Source organism: Oxyura jamaicensis, chromosome 6, assembly GCF_011077185.1.
Source record: "Oxyura jamaicensis isolate SHBP4307 breed ruddy duck chromosome 6, BPBGC_Ojam_1.0, whole genome shotgun sequence".
Taxonomy (NCBI): domain Eukaryota; kingdom Metazoa; phylum Chordata; class Aves; order Anseriformes; family Anatidae; genus Oxyura; species Oxyura jamaicensis.
The window spans coordinates 2,104,112-2,119,231 of NC_048898.1; the positions used below are offsets into that span (position 1 = coordinate 2,104,112).

The 15,120-nt window shown below is 40.4% G+C and overlaps 1 long non-coding RNA gene across 1 annotated transcript in view; it reads right to left on the reverse strand.

The window, feature by feature from the left end:
• Positions 1 to 15,120, reverse strand: part of LOC118168928 — a 91,419-nt gene that overhangs the window by 52,099 nt on the left and 24,200 nt on the right. Inside the window, exon 3 of the long non-coding RNA XR_004751861.1 lies at positions 10,551 to 10,660. This is a non-coding gene — a long non-coding RNA (uncharacterized LOC118168928). The remainder of the gene's footprint in view (positions 1 to 10,550; positions 10,661 to 15,120) is intronic.

The window sequence follows — 15,120 nt, forward strand, 5'->3', positions numbered from 1 at the left end:
ACAAAGCCTGTGTATTTTTGGCACATTTGGTAAAGTAACAATAACCTTCTCATTCTGCCCTCTGTGACACCCTGATCATAGTTGCTGTCTTACATCCTATCTGTGATCCCAGTAAGTCAGGACTGAACTGGAAAAGCATCTGAAGAGCAAGTAATTTAAAGACAATTTCTCAGTCTGTCTATATTGTAATTCATAAACATTCATTTTGCCCTCAAGTGGTATCAGTTTGAGGCACCAGAGGTCTGTGGTTACATCCCTGGCATTTGCTGGTACAGCGAGACCTCTGTGACACCCCTAAATTCAGCAAATGTCAATGGTATTAAGCTGGCCAAACACAAACGGCAGCAATTTCTTGACAACCCAAGTGCCTTTCATCCAGTTACATCCTCAGGTTTGTAATTCCTAAAGCTTATCCAACTTCAGATTCCATGTCTTTAAGATTTTGCAATGCAAAAGCAAGAGAATAAGCAAACATACCTCTTCCCTCTACTTATAAGCAAACTGACTTCTGCTGCTGTCTTTGCAATGTTCCTGGCATATGCTTCATAAATAGCCACTGTCAACAGAAAGACCAGCTTGCTGGAGAGAAGGCTGGCTTGGTCCCAAAAGCACTGTCACATCCCAACTTCCTTCTCTCAGAAAGTGTTATTCATTAAGAAAGCTTACACTTGAGGAGAAAGAAGTATTTTACAGCACTGTTTTCTCAAGCTCAGGAAACTCAGTTTGTCCAAGTTTTTACAGAATGTTTGCATCTCTCCATCTGCTGCAGCTAGCGCTGGCGTCACCAAATACTAACATGGGGATCTGCCAATTGCTGTGACTTGCTATTTCGTTGGTGGTGGTTGTTGTTGTTGTTGTTTTAATTAAAAAAAAAAAAAAAAAAAAAAAAACAACTGTGAGAACACATTATTTTCTTACAATGATGTCACAACATCTGAAAAAAAAAAAAAGTTTGCTTGCACTGTGGTCTTTCGCATTACCTTTGTAAAAATCTCTCTCATCTTCTCACTTTATAGAAGAGGAGTTGACAAAGAGAATAAAACCCCACCCTTATGGTTACTCAGAGCACCAGGCTGTGTTGCCGTAGGTCTCACCCAAGTGCTAATCCTGCAAAGCCTCGCTCCAGCTAGCTGTGAACCCAGCACCTTCCTGGACAGCCTGTGGGGATGGGGTGCCCACCTGCCACCTCTCTCCCCTCGGAGCAGAGCCACCCACAGCACCTGCAGCAACCAGCTCAGGGGCAGTAATGTCATGCCTGATGAGGAAAGCCCTCAGAGCTAGGGTAAATCAAGCAAATATTACATTATCTGCTTTAAATGTGCAGTTTGTAACACTTCCTAGCCAACCTTGGATCTGGCTCTGCAGCCCTGGCACAGTGTGTTGCCTCTTCAGATGAACCGCTTTGCAAAAGCCCCTGGAGTTACTGATGTTAAACTATTTCCTCTGTGCAGGTTACAAAGACTGGGGCAGCAGGACTGTTCACTGAACAAAGTCAAGACAAGAACTGCCGTCTGCCCCCAGCTGCAGCCTGTCTGCTCATCCTGGCCAACCTGTGCCCTACAGCTGACTTCACTGCCTCAATATTTTTTCTTATTCCGATTTCCTGTCTCTTCCCTCTCCTCTGTTACTGACCTTGCTCCTTCTCTCTGACCTTCTCAGAGACCACAACAGTAATAACTCCTTCCTAAATGAGGAGGGGAAAGTGCTTTGCAGAACCTGTTGTGACTGCAATGGGCAAGGCACAATGCCAGTTGCATCCTTCTGTATGATCTGAGCTCGCTGCCACCAGAGCCCCCTCTTCTCAACTGGGTTAATGCCGATCCTCATCTTTACTGTACACTGCAAACACATGTCGAGTAACAGCAATGACTGCCTGCACATCATTTCAACAAAGAATCATATATCCATTAAAACAATAGCATCCGCTTTTAACCATTTACATGAGAAAAATCACATGAAGTAAACTTTAAATGTGATAAGAAGCCAAATTACGTTCAGGTATTCCAAGTGTTAAAATAAAATTTATCTTGTGTTTTCAAAAATTGCCCAATCCCAAACAGGAAAATTGCTCTACATTTTGTCTTCATTGAAAACAATCTGAACAGCAATCTAATTTCAGGGTGGATAGATGAGCTATCACACACCGGATATGTGTACACAAGACTTTTTCTCACATAAAGTCAATTATGCTTAACATTTAGTGGATAAAAACAACCGCCACCTTGTATAGACAGTGAAAAGTTTTTCTGGCATCATTACACTATATCAAGGTAGGTAAATATCTAGTTGTCAAAAACCAAAACTAAACTAAGGAGGTCTGGCCTTAGGTTCAAGGTTCTGGAACCTTTTTCTCCTAACAGCAGTGAGATGTAACAGCTACTGAGCGAGAGACTAAGGGAGTGGTATCCTCTTCTGAGCTGGAAAATGCCTCGCTCACAATAGCCCAGCAAGAACTCAAGCTGCAACACGAAAAAGAATGCCACCAAACGTACTAAACAGCGAGCCTGCTTGGGGTGAACAAATGGGAAGACAAATGAATGTTAACATGTGTAACATTTAACTGAAGTATCACAAATGAGAAGGAGAACAATTTTTAACTGAACAAGAGAGGAAGAGACACACTTTTCCAGAGTTAAGAATTCTGTATTACCAGACATCTTCTTGGTAACAGCAATTTTCCTTCGCTATCCTACTGAGCCATACTTGCCCCTGTTGCTACTATACTGATTTCAACAGGGTGTCATAAGGAAAGAATTTGATATTAAAGAGCCAGTTTGTCATTAGGCTTCCCTCAGCAACAAACAGCAGCATGCTGTGTTGCGAGTGAATGTGGAGAAACACTAAAAGACTGCAATTAGGGGAATGGTAAATATCACTTCTCTTCCCATTCTAAAAACTGCTTTGGTAAATCCAGATTTTATGCTATCTGATCACTGAGCAACTCAGCTCCTGTCTCAATTATTTACTCTAATATCCAAACACGTGTGTTTTTTTTAAGTACCGTCTCCTCAAACTTGAATGAAAAAGTCGGTACCTTAGATGCTATTTTGAATGTAGAGTGCAGACAAATTGGACAGATGAAGGCTGTTGTTTTCCATGTTTTAAGGCATGTTAAGGGAGAAACATGGTAATCAACTTTTGACACTGTGTCAAAGTTTGTAACCGCTCCAAAAGCATAAATACTTTATTTCTGAACAATTGGGTACATAGAAAATGCTGAGAAAATGAACACAAAACAGAGGTTATCTAGTTGGTCTGAATTAAAATTTAGTACTAACGAAAAAAAAAAAAAAAAGAATACAGAAGAATGAATGCGAGGCAAATTGCTTTGAAAATCTGAAGGACTATTATGGCTCTCTCTTTGTTATTCTCTGTGAAATAAATTAAACCACATCTGTTTACTATAATATATAATGAGCACTGCATATCTACAGTAATCCCAGCTCGGGTATTTGCACAAAACTCTCCATCTTACTGCAGTTCTTGTCTCTTGATAGGTCAGCCCAGAGACCTGCAAATGTGGGAAACCCATCACATGCAGCATTCAGTAGCTCCTGTGGCCACTTCCTTGCAGATGGAGGTTTGCTGAGGTTTTGTACAATGTACTGTCACAGGAAATATGCAAAGAGCAAAGGAAAAGGCTGGTCTAAGATGCCGGTATAAGGAAACTAATGACTGGGTCGTAACATGGGAAAGGGACAGGACAGAGAACATAAAGGCAGCCAGAAGGGCATTCAAAGCCTTTCTAAGCTAACATGAGTTACGAGGGGGTTCCTCATAGCATGAATAGACATTTTATCTTCCTGTAAGAAAAGGAAAACTAACCAAGGCCAGTAATCTACGTAATTATGCAATGACTGTTTGGGAACTGCCTAAACAGAAATACTTTTTGTTTGGGTTGCTTCCTCTGCATTTGCTGCCTGTTCGCTCTTGTAAGAGCAATCCAAAATCTTCTCTTGGACTACACTGTGTTGAAGTGACAGAGAATAATTGTGTAATGATACCATAATCTCAGTGAAAAAAGGAGATTTCCTGCTGTGGGCCTAAAATCTCTTACTTCTCTACCATGGTAGAGAAGGCACCACAGGACTGGATCAGAGAAACTCCGCCTAGCAGTACTAGGAATGCCACCACTGCCCAGTTCAACCTTTCCATCATCAGCACCCAAGCAAGGAGTCTTACTGCTGTCATGAAAACGAGCCCTGGTTGCACCTCTTCAAAGCAGCACAGAAAATAACTTCCCTCCGTAAGAGCCAACCGCTTTTTTAGACAGCTCCACTGACTGCTTCAGGGCTCACACGAGCAAAGTAACTTTCTTCCATGGACAGTTTTAGACTCCCATAGCCTGAGTTACATTTATCACCACACATATCATCTTCTGCTGGGCTTTATTGTTTGGACACCATTCTCCTGGGACTTGGGACAACAACTGATTTCGAACAGTCCACTAAATCACTTCAAGCACATTCACCATTTTCTTGACATCGGATTTGTCTCTCTTTAGATTAGTCATCTCAGATGCAATCTGCATGACTAACTTGGTAGGAGCCTCCACGGACAGCTGCCAGTCACTAGATCCAGAAACATAAACTAGAATAGAAATATTATTATGTGCCTTGCAAGTATGCAACATGAGAGAAGGGCCATGACAAAGGACACTTCTTACAACAGAAAAATGGACGAGTGACAGAGAAGACTGCTGGCTTTCCAGAGCAAGCACAGGTATGAGAATGGCTACAGTTTAATTAGTTTAGGAGTGGAACTAGCTGACTGTGTCAGATGGAGTGATACCAGGAAAAAAAAAAAAAAAAAGAAGAAAAAAAAGTTACTTGCTGTGTCAAGTAAGAAGCCACATTCTGACCCTTCTAGAAAGTGGATGCAGAAAGTTCTGATGAGGGAGGACCGAAGTCAATAGGGTTATAAGTCTGTTAATCAGGTCATCATTCAAATCAATGAACACACATGGGACTGCAGACAAGAAAGGCAATCCTAATCTTCAGGGGTAACAAATAGCTGTAATAGAGCCTCAAACAATAGCCTGAGAGGTGAAAATTTAACATCTCCTACTACCACCATGCTGTATTAAGCACTTTTTATGGGTACTCTTTCTTCATCTGTGATCTGTACTACATCTATCTGATACTGAATCAGAAATGTCATATAATTACACTTCAAAGAGGCTAGTGTAATTGATGATCATTGAAAGCTGGCTTTCCTGTAATTTGCTAGAAGAAATGAAGCTCCTTGTGTGCATTTGGGGGCACCACTACAGCAGAGATGTCTAATCACCAGACAGTTCAGTTCAACAGACATATCAGCTCTAATAGCTATTTCATAAGGACAAAGACGTAACACATACTAAAGGAGCTCTTCTAAAGTTGTAGAACTTCACTCTTCCAGTTTCCCTAACATTCAGTAAGGGCCACTAAAAAATTGTCAAAGACCTAATTCCAGCTGTAGCTTCAGCAGCATTCAACAGGGGCTCAATGATGCTTCAGCCATAGTAATACCAATGTCAAGCTAGAGGGGTAGGAGAGCAAGGCCAAATGGTTTGTTCATGTGAAATGTCTTGGTAAAAAGGTGTACCAAGAGGAAGAGGAGAAGGAAAGCTGGGATATCCTCAAGGCATTGTTATCGTTGTAGTTCTGACATGGAAAAGCAACTGTAATGCTCAGGAATTTGTCACACTGAAGAAGCCAATCTCCAATGCAGTGAAGAGAATTGAAGAGAGAGATGTTTTGGTGATGACCAGCCAACTGCTCTCTTACAGGTGATGTCTTTGGTGAAAAAAGTAGTTTTTGCACTCTTTTCCTTTCTGCCAACAGCTCTACTAAAACTGCTTATGACTCTTTCACCAAACTCTCTGACCTTTCCACAATGGAGAAGCAACACACACCAATAGGTGGAACCCTGCACAATTTCACGCTTCTTGTGCTTTAACTCATTACAGTCATAACTGATTAACAATCAGATCTGACAGCACACACCCTAATCCTACAGTCCTTGTTGAACCCGCCCCAAAAAAGCCTATGCATGGGCTACTTTTACTGCACAGAGCAAAAGCATGACTGTCCATACACCTTCTACATAGAAACCTATCAGCACCACTTCTAGTTATTACCCATTTTTTTTCTCTCTTGCTTGAAATAGTTGTTCTGAGTCAGAAGGAAACTGTGCACATGGAGAGAAGGTAACAGTATATACAGGAAATTGCGTTAGATAGTAAATAGAGGGGAAACAAGACCTGTACCTGTGCTATTAGAGTCACTGTACTCTAAAAGTAGAAGAAAAGCAAATGTAACCTGTGAAGCAAAGTGTGCATCTCACTGGTATTTGTTTTTGTGCCCTGGTGCACAAAGCTGAGTTTTTTACAGCCACCATCACGTTGAAGTTCAACTAAATTAAGAGCAGGGCTTACTGAGTTTCCTGAAGAAGTGAGCAGTCATCAGGGTTTCGAGACGCTCTTTCTTTCCTCTGGGCCTAGAAAGAAATCATTATATGACACTTACCCAGTCAGACCTATCAGCTCTGAGTGCTCTACCATATGCAGAAGCCCTGCACCTATCTTGTATTAAGATAAACAAAGATATGTTCCTGTTCTCACATCAGAAGATTTTTAAATTAGGAGACACATATTGTTCCATTGCAGAAACATGCCCTTCATTAACATTCCTCTGCCTTATTTTTGAACTAGGACAAGATGATGAGGAATATGTACCATTACATATGGCAACAGTGTCTGATGGGGGGTCACCAAAATGAGCTGGGAGGTTGTATAAGGTAGTATCTGGACCTTATATTATTATTATTGATAATAATAATAATAATAATTTATATCCCAGTTTTATCTGTTTTCTAATAGGGAGATAATATGGTATATTTTAAAAGTATCCTGTGGATATTCATACATTATTGAGAAGCTGGGTGTTAAAGATTAAAGGCAACAAGAGTTGCAGAGAAGATGATTATAATTTCTCATTTCTCTCTCTCCATTCTCCTCATCACTTACCCCCTGCCACACACAAACATATTTCTCTGCTAGCCACTTGTTGTTTTCAGACAGATCACTTAAAAAAAATGGTATTGTTTCTGTTTATTTCCTTGGCAATTCTCTGTTCACTGAGAGTTTATGCTTTTTTAATCTGTTTATTACACTCTTCCAGCTTTATTTCCTAATCTTTTATGTTCTTCCTAGCTTCGTCATTTTTAAACTGGGAAAGCTGCTTCTTTTTTTCTTGTGAGCTTTAAATGAGTTCTTTACTCATTGTAGTAAAAACGCATACCCCTGCACCCATCTTCTAAGGAGCCTTCCTTGACTCTTCCTTCTGACCTCTTTCCAATCTTACTGAGTACCAAAATCTTAAAAAGCAGCTAATGGGAAGAACGAACAATATTAAACCCCATACATTCACGTAGATAAGGAACTGTGCCCACTCATGCATACGGTCTTTGAGCAATTACACAGTGCAGTTAAAGAGTCCACTCCAAGACACGAGACCCAAGCCATGCTGCCAGGAACACGGTGCCTAAACCCCCCCAGAGCCTGGCACTCGGTGGAGCCACCCACTCACTCTTTAAGCATCCTCTCAGGCCACAGCCCTTCTCCTGTCCCACCATCCTACCTCCCTTCTTAGCGTTAGCCTCATGCATCATCCCTTTTAAATTGCAAAGGTTTGTCAGTAATGCTCATCATGTATCAACAAGAGTTCACAAATAAGGCCTGATACGGTAACGTTTTATTCTCACTTGGCAGAGGTGAAAAATGGCTACGCAAGCCATGGAAATTTTGCCTTATGTACCTCAGGAAATATAGTATCTTAATGACTTTTTATAACACAGTTTTCCTTTAATTTAATGGTTTGTGAGTCTGGTACTGAAGTCTCACAGACTTTACTCAAAAGACATCAACCCTGTAATAATACAAGTCTAAATGACTGCAGACAGCAATGAATGTTGAGTTAAAGTAATTTCAGAGACGAACCAAATGACAATATTACTTATTCTCAAGATCAGGCTGCTTCGATATAACATTTTTATATGTCGATTGTGCCAGATTTACAGGATATAGGACTATACAGTTCTTGCTTCCCTTCTCAAGTTAATAAATACAATGGTGAAGAAATGGGGGTGGTTTCTTTGTGCAGTAAAATCCTGCCACACCAATGGCCAAAAATAATCAAGTGATATTAATCAGTCTCCTTTTCATCTCCATAGAGATTAGAAATATTACAGGCAGAAACACTGCTTTAATTAGTCTGGTCACACAAAAGGAAAAATACATGACTACTCTTGCAGATAAATCACAGTAAAGATACAAATCACATCTCAGAAGGTGAATAGTAATTTTCTCCTGGATCTTAAACCAGGTAAAAACCATTATACTTCTTAAACCCTATAGAAGAATAGCTACATGCCTGTGATTAACACTTTAAGAGTATTTCTAAAATACACGTACTGATTTCTCGGCTTGGTGAACATCAATATATGTAAGCCAAATAGTTACTGAGGCAAACTTCAGGCTGTTATTTACTGTGAAGGACAATCAATCTTCAAATTTAGTTTAAGGTAGTAAACATCACATGGTTCCTAAATTATTAAAATATGCCCCAAGCAATAGACACCTCTCTAACTCCAAGTTAGCTCAAGTGCTCAGTGCTCTTAAAGCCCTCGCACTGTGCCTGCAGTTTCACCTGCCTGACTCTCTTTCACCTATGCATTTGTTCAGTGGAGATAAACTTTACAAGTAGGTATTTCAGAAACCACTTTTCTGGATGAGACACTTCAACCTCTTCTTCGTGGCCCAGCATTTGAAACAGATACACGGGTGCTGCTTTCTAATGCAAATCCGAGGTCTCCTAGGTGGAATGTGATTAGCCTGGGGCAGTCTCACTGGTCAGAAAATCTTCAGCCCGAAACGTTGCTGAGATCGTTACAGATGGCATTTGACAGTGAAGATCAGGATGGATTTGTTCATATGGAAAGTAAAGAGGAACCAGAGATAGGATTCAAAATAGCCAGAGCGAGGATACAGAAAGGTCCTGAAAAAGTCAAAACTGTACCCGAATTCATGTTGAACCACACTGGTGCAGCACTGCTATGATGGGGGGGAGGGGGGGAGGAGCACTAAGTGCCTTCACTTCCACACAAGAAGCTCTGCAGAGCAGCTCCAGAATGCACTTGGCACAGTGCAGAGCTACATCTGCAGGATACACATCGACATCCTCCTGGGGGTTAGGAGCGCTGCAAGCACCGTGTGCTTCACTCATCAGCTTGGTAGCAGATCTGCTTCGAGCAAAGAAGCTACCAGAAGCAGTTAGCCAGCAGAAGAGCCCCTCGCTCTGCAGCTGCCCGGCACTGGCAGGAGGCTGCCCACGCCAGCGATACAGCTGGCTAGCGTGCTGCACCAGCATTGTGCTCCAAGGGTTGCATTTGTCCCCTAATTACCTTGCGGAGTGTAAGCCTACAGAGACCTGAGCATTTGAAGTAAAACTACGACAGCTATAAAGCCCTGAAATGCGATCATACGATGTGCTGCAGAACTGACAGAACAGCCCCAATTAAAAAGTTGCATACGAATGGCATTTTGTGTCGCGAAACTGTTCCTCAGCTGTGCCACAGCATCTGCCAGAATGGTTTGAAGATACGGGGAGCATTTTTAATCCAAACCAAAGTAACTTTCTTCACTACACACATACATTTACAATAAGCATGGCTCCACCAGGGCTCACAGGAGAGAGAATGGCTCTCTCGAAAGGTTCCATCAAAACTACATTATGGAAACAGAGGAGCACAAAGGGAACCAAATGCACATGGCATACTAACGAACGGTAATAAAACAGCATTATTAAGACTGCAAATCCAAGCCCTGAAAAAGTTAGGAAATGCCAGAATTCAGGCTGTTTGTGAGAGGACAACTTGCCCCTACCTCCTGCGTATATGTGGTCCAGGACAGCCTTCATGACATGAATATTTGTTTTGTCCTCCAGGATCCCTCTGTCAGCTCTCTGAATGGACAATGCTCCCTGAATAAGCAGCAATTCAATTTTTTTGCCTTCTCCTAGAAATCCTGTGTGTTGCTTTATGCCTTATTTACTGCTCTGAAAGCAGAATTATTCATTTTTTCAAAGAGTTTTCTCTGGAACTCACTATGTAGTACCAGAGAGCTTCTCAAATATTAATGACAGCTGTTTGCACAACATGCCTGTGAGATGATACGATGTGCACGAAGGTAGCTTGTTTTGGCCTGGGCAGCCTTCAGCTCTTTAACAACTTCACCAGCTCCAGCCTGGAAAGCATGACTTGTTCTCTGAAAGGGTGAGAATGTGCATGCAACAGCACTGATAAGGAGAGAGAGAAGTTGATGCTCAATAGTCCACTGTATTAGGGATTTGATAGGTTTTAACAGGATGGATTTAGGCTTCCTTACACAGATCAACAGTCTGAGAATATGCCAAAGGAAAGGTATTAATGAGAAGAGCAAGAGTTCACAGCAGTGACAGCATCCCATGCTTTTCTCCATCTCCCTGTCATGGACAAAGCCAGTTTCCTACCTCCCAGCAGCAACACGCTCCTGCCTGGGTCCTGCTCTTCTCCCACCATGCTGGGAAGGCATGTGAGGGCAATGCAGCCAGTCTCATCACCTATTCACATCAGATCTTCACTGAAATTTGGGAAATAGACACAGTGTAAGGACAACATAATTAATTAGATCGTGTACATCAGAGTAAGGACTACATTTTTTGAAAGGAACAATGCAGGTATCGAGGGCTTTAATAGTCATCTTTCTATAGTTATAGGGTGCTTAAAAAAAAAAAAAAAAAAAAAAAAAACATTTTTGACTGGTTACAAAAGCTGATGCGCTCAACTCTTGTCACATGAAGAAAACCAACTATGAGTAGTAATGGATGAGTGACCACCACTTAATTGATGATTTTTAATTTATTTTTTTTTTACTGTACAAGGTAATTTTTCAACATGAACTTCAATGCAAGGAATGGAAATTAGATGAATGAAATAATTTATGGTATTATGCTGTTTTCATCTTTTTTAATTAAATTTTCCTTCGGGGTCAGCTTGGTTGTATTTCCTTTAAATACAGGGACCACAATATTTATGTACTCTAGTCCTCACTAGCCTGGTAGGTTGCTCACTAGCAGATGTGCATTTATGTAGTTTTATATAGCATACACATATATACACACGATATATACATTATATATACAAGGTATATAGTGTTATATATATGCATAGTGATAAGTCCTGCAGAGAAAAAGAGATGAACAGTCACTTGGAAAAATCTGAAACTTAGTGAAGAAAACAAAATATAAGCAAAAATAAACTTGGTTGCTATAAAGACTTTGTCTGCTGAAGAGCTTATTTGCACAATGTTGAAGTGACTTCCTGTAAGATTTTGTATTGGATGAATGAAGACCAACAAAAAAGTTGCTGAGCCAAGTTTAAGCAAGACATCACTGTTAAACTGTCTAGTTGAACAAACTACCTGTCCTGAAAGCCTTCAGCTTCATTGACAAAAACACTAAGGAGAAAGTAAAGAGAAACTAAAGCCCACCCAGCTGGAATAATCAGCCAAGAGGACCCAGAGGAGACCAAAGGCAGATAAGCTGGATGAACAGATGCCTTGGAAAATTACATGCAAAAAATCGTTAAGTGAGGGTGAAAAGCAGTGGTGCAGTGTGCATTATAGAAACTCATCTGAACACCTTCATAAATTGCAGGTTTTAAAGGTTTGCTTCTGCTTTTCTTTCCCCTCTTCTCATTTGTGTATAGAAGTGCAACGGTTGGGTGACTCATTAAGTAGCAATGGATGAGAACAATGATCTTTTCTCCTCCAAAATGCAAAGCTGGAGGAGTCACTTAAGTGCACTGGAAGAGTGGTGTTGTTACAGACGTAACCACCAGATATCAGCTCTCTGTTCCTTAAAAATGTTTTACTTTACTTGTCAAGTAAATAATCAGGGCAAAACAGAAGTAACCTCCACACCCCAAAATCCTCCAAAGGTTAGATGTAGTGGTAAAAAAATGGTAATAATCTCACAGAAAATATTTATTTTGATTTTTTTTGCTGTTTTTGAAATTAAAAGAAAATACTGTAAGTAAAAAAGTAAAAGCTGGCCTTTTTTCTTTTCTTATTTTTTTTCTACACATAAATGCATGATTGTTATGTACGCAGGTAACAAATCTAAAGAACCTGTTGTTCACAAGAAAGCTATTAATAAAGTTTTTTTTTCTTCCTCTGGGAAGATGAGAAATAAAAGGTTTACTATTCTGTAGCCCCCAGACATCTGCAGAGGAATGCACACATTGTTGAAAGTACCCGAGGCAGCTGGCTGTGCGCACAGTTCCTTTTTACAATATTAGGTCCAGCAGGATGAGAGAGAGCTATTTGTCCTGAGCATATGCCTTGTGTTTTGATACATTTTCAAAAGGAAACACAGCAGGAAGCACATACCTTTTTATACTTGAAATGGTGGCATTGAACCTGAAGCACTTGGGGTTCGTGGGCTTTATGGGTAAATAATGTAGTTAGAAGGTTATTATATGACAGGAATTAATGCTTCGGCTTTAAGTGAAAAGCAACATTCTATGCGGCAATTTTTAACAATGTGAATGGACAAATAAGAGTTTCCAGTTTTCTCTGTTCATCAAAATATTTTGTTTCCTCTTGTAGAAGAGAGTGTCTTTAGGTATGGAATTATGAACAATCCCCGAGGAAGCAGCATTCAGCTGAAGAGCTAAGACAGACTTTCCTCACACGTAATTCCCTCTTCGAGATGCAATGCAGGACAGAGAGCACTTTTGAAGTAATGTCTATTTACAAGTTCTAATAGCTTTGTACACAATGATTTCCTTCATGAGACATCTCAACCACTTACAATGCATTCCTACATTTTCAAATATCAAGCAAACGTAGTGACAGGTGCTGCAAAGCAGGCACGGAGATAGCTCTCTCCCTGTGATTGAGTTATTATGTATTCCATTAGATAGTGCTGCTCAGCTGAGCTTTTGAAGGTGGAAGGTAAGATTAACAGAGGAGGAAAGGCTTCTTGTTAATTAAAGTGATGCACTGCCAATTGTAAGGGCGATCAAATATTGGTTCAGCCTTACCACTGCTGCTTACTTTTAATAGGCAGGAGTATATTTGATGATGGATGATGGAACTGCCCAGCAGAGCAGAGGCTGTATGCAAAGCCGCAGCCTCACTGCTCACCTCTTTCAAGATCAGAAATGTGCGGACTGACAAGACGGAGACTTGGGAGAAAAATTGTTCAACAAGTGCAAAGAGACCATGGCACTGAACCTGGGAAAAAAATTGTCCATTACTTGACTAAAAGTGTAACAGGGCAGTTTATATGCAGCGTGCTTATTTATTGTAAACGCTGCAGCAAAGCTAATGATTTTTGTTTTAGTTGGAGTTCAGATTCTCACTTTCATCAGCATTATCTTGCAAAATACATTCCCAAGATTATTTTAATTTAGGATTTGACACCAGCGATTGCCTTTTTTCCCCTCAAAGGATAAATTAGTTCACAATAAAAGATGCATATTAGGCAATTTATTATGCTAATGACTTGCAGAAAAAAGCCAAATTACCTTGATGGTGGATTATATTGAACAATAAAGAAACACACTCCTTGCAATTCTCAGTAAACGTATAGTTTCGCTGTGCTTAGCTACAGAAAGCCTCCTGGTAGTAGTATCCACATTAAAGACAAACAGACATGCATTATCAGTAACCACAGTCACAGTGAAACAACGCAGACAGATCTCAGATTTGTAATTAGATCTCATTACCCTACACTAGTCATTTTTAGCTCAGCTTAGAAGCAAAGCTTGTGTGAGGATGGCATATGGTGCATGTGCTGGCATTTCCCTACCTGATGATTTTAAGATCTATGATCAGACTTCAAACAATTTGAAAGAAAAGTTGAGACGCAAAGAAATTAAGCTTCGTACAAATTTATGCAGGTAGAGAGCCACGTAGGAAAAAAAAAAAAAAAAAAAAAAAAAAAGACATTAATGATCCTCATTGATACAGAAGCTTGGCGTGAACACATGCATTCATAGGAAACAGCTGCTCCCAGAAAGGTCACTCGCTATGAGGTGTGAAACATCTCTCCCAGGCTACGTGCCCTGCCACTTCTGCTGACATCCCCGAGGACTGAGGACAGACACATTCCTGGGCACGGGGTATTAGGCACAAGGGAAAGTAGGAGAGGGCTGCTGCAGGGTACTGTCTTTGGGTCGTAAAGCTTGCATAGGGATAAGGATACAGGTGGAGAGGCATTTAGCAATTCAACCTTAACATGACAAATGGACCAACATCCCGAACTTCAATAAAAGCAAGATTATACAGAAAAATTTAGATGAGTATCAACATTATATTTTCAAGTGGGATCAATAACAAGATTCAATCAGACACACACACACACACACACAAAAGATGTTCCATGAAAATGGGAAGAGAAAAGTGAGCAATATAATACAGAAAGCAATGTAATTGAAGGAAAAATAGAAAGTGGCCTGAACACTAACTCTGCACCAGTTCTATCAACCAACATCTGAACAACCTAAAGAAGGGTGGAAGCAGCTCAGACTCTTCTAGAGTCTCTGGCAGTAAGAAAAAACAGCAGTATTTTTAAAATGCTACGGTGTAATGAGTTTTGACAACACCTGCTTAGAATGAAAACGAGTCCTTTTTAGTAGATGATTAGAGGGATTATAACCTAAAAGATTAAAAGAAATGCCTCTTCAGAATCTGGTCGGTTGAGATTTCTCAATTCAACTAATTATGGAGTTTTTTCTCCAGTCACTGCTACTGTTAGAGAGCACCTCTGAATTAATGGTCCTGGCATACCCATTCTGCTTATTTTAAAGTGACTAATTACAACTAAATTTGTCTTTGCAATTATGTAATCTGCACTGATGAAATTAAGCTTTTATGTGTTTAATTGGTATTCATTTCCCTGTTTGGGAAAAAGAAAGCCCAAACCATTTGGTTAAACCCTGCATCTCCCCCCTTCAGTCACTGAGCACAGCGACCTTACTGCTCCGACACGGAGAGGCAGGGGCACTGCTCAGAAAGCAAGGACAGAGCTCTGG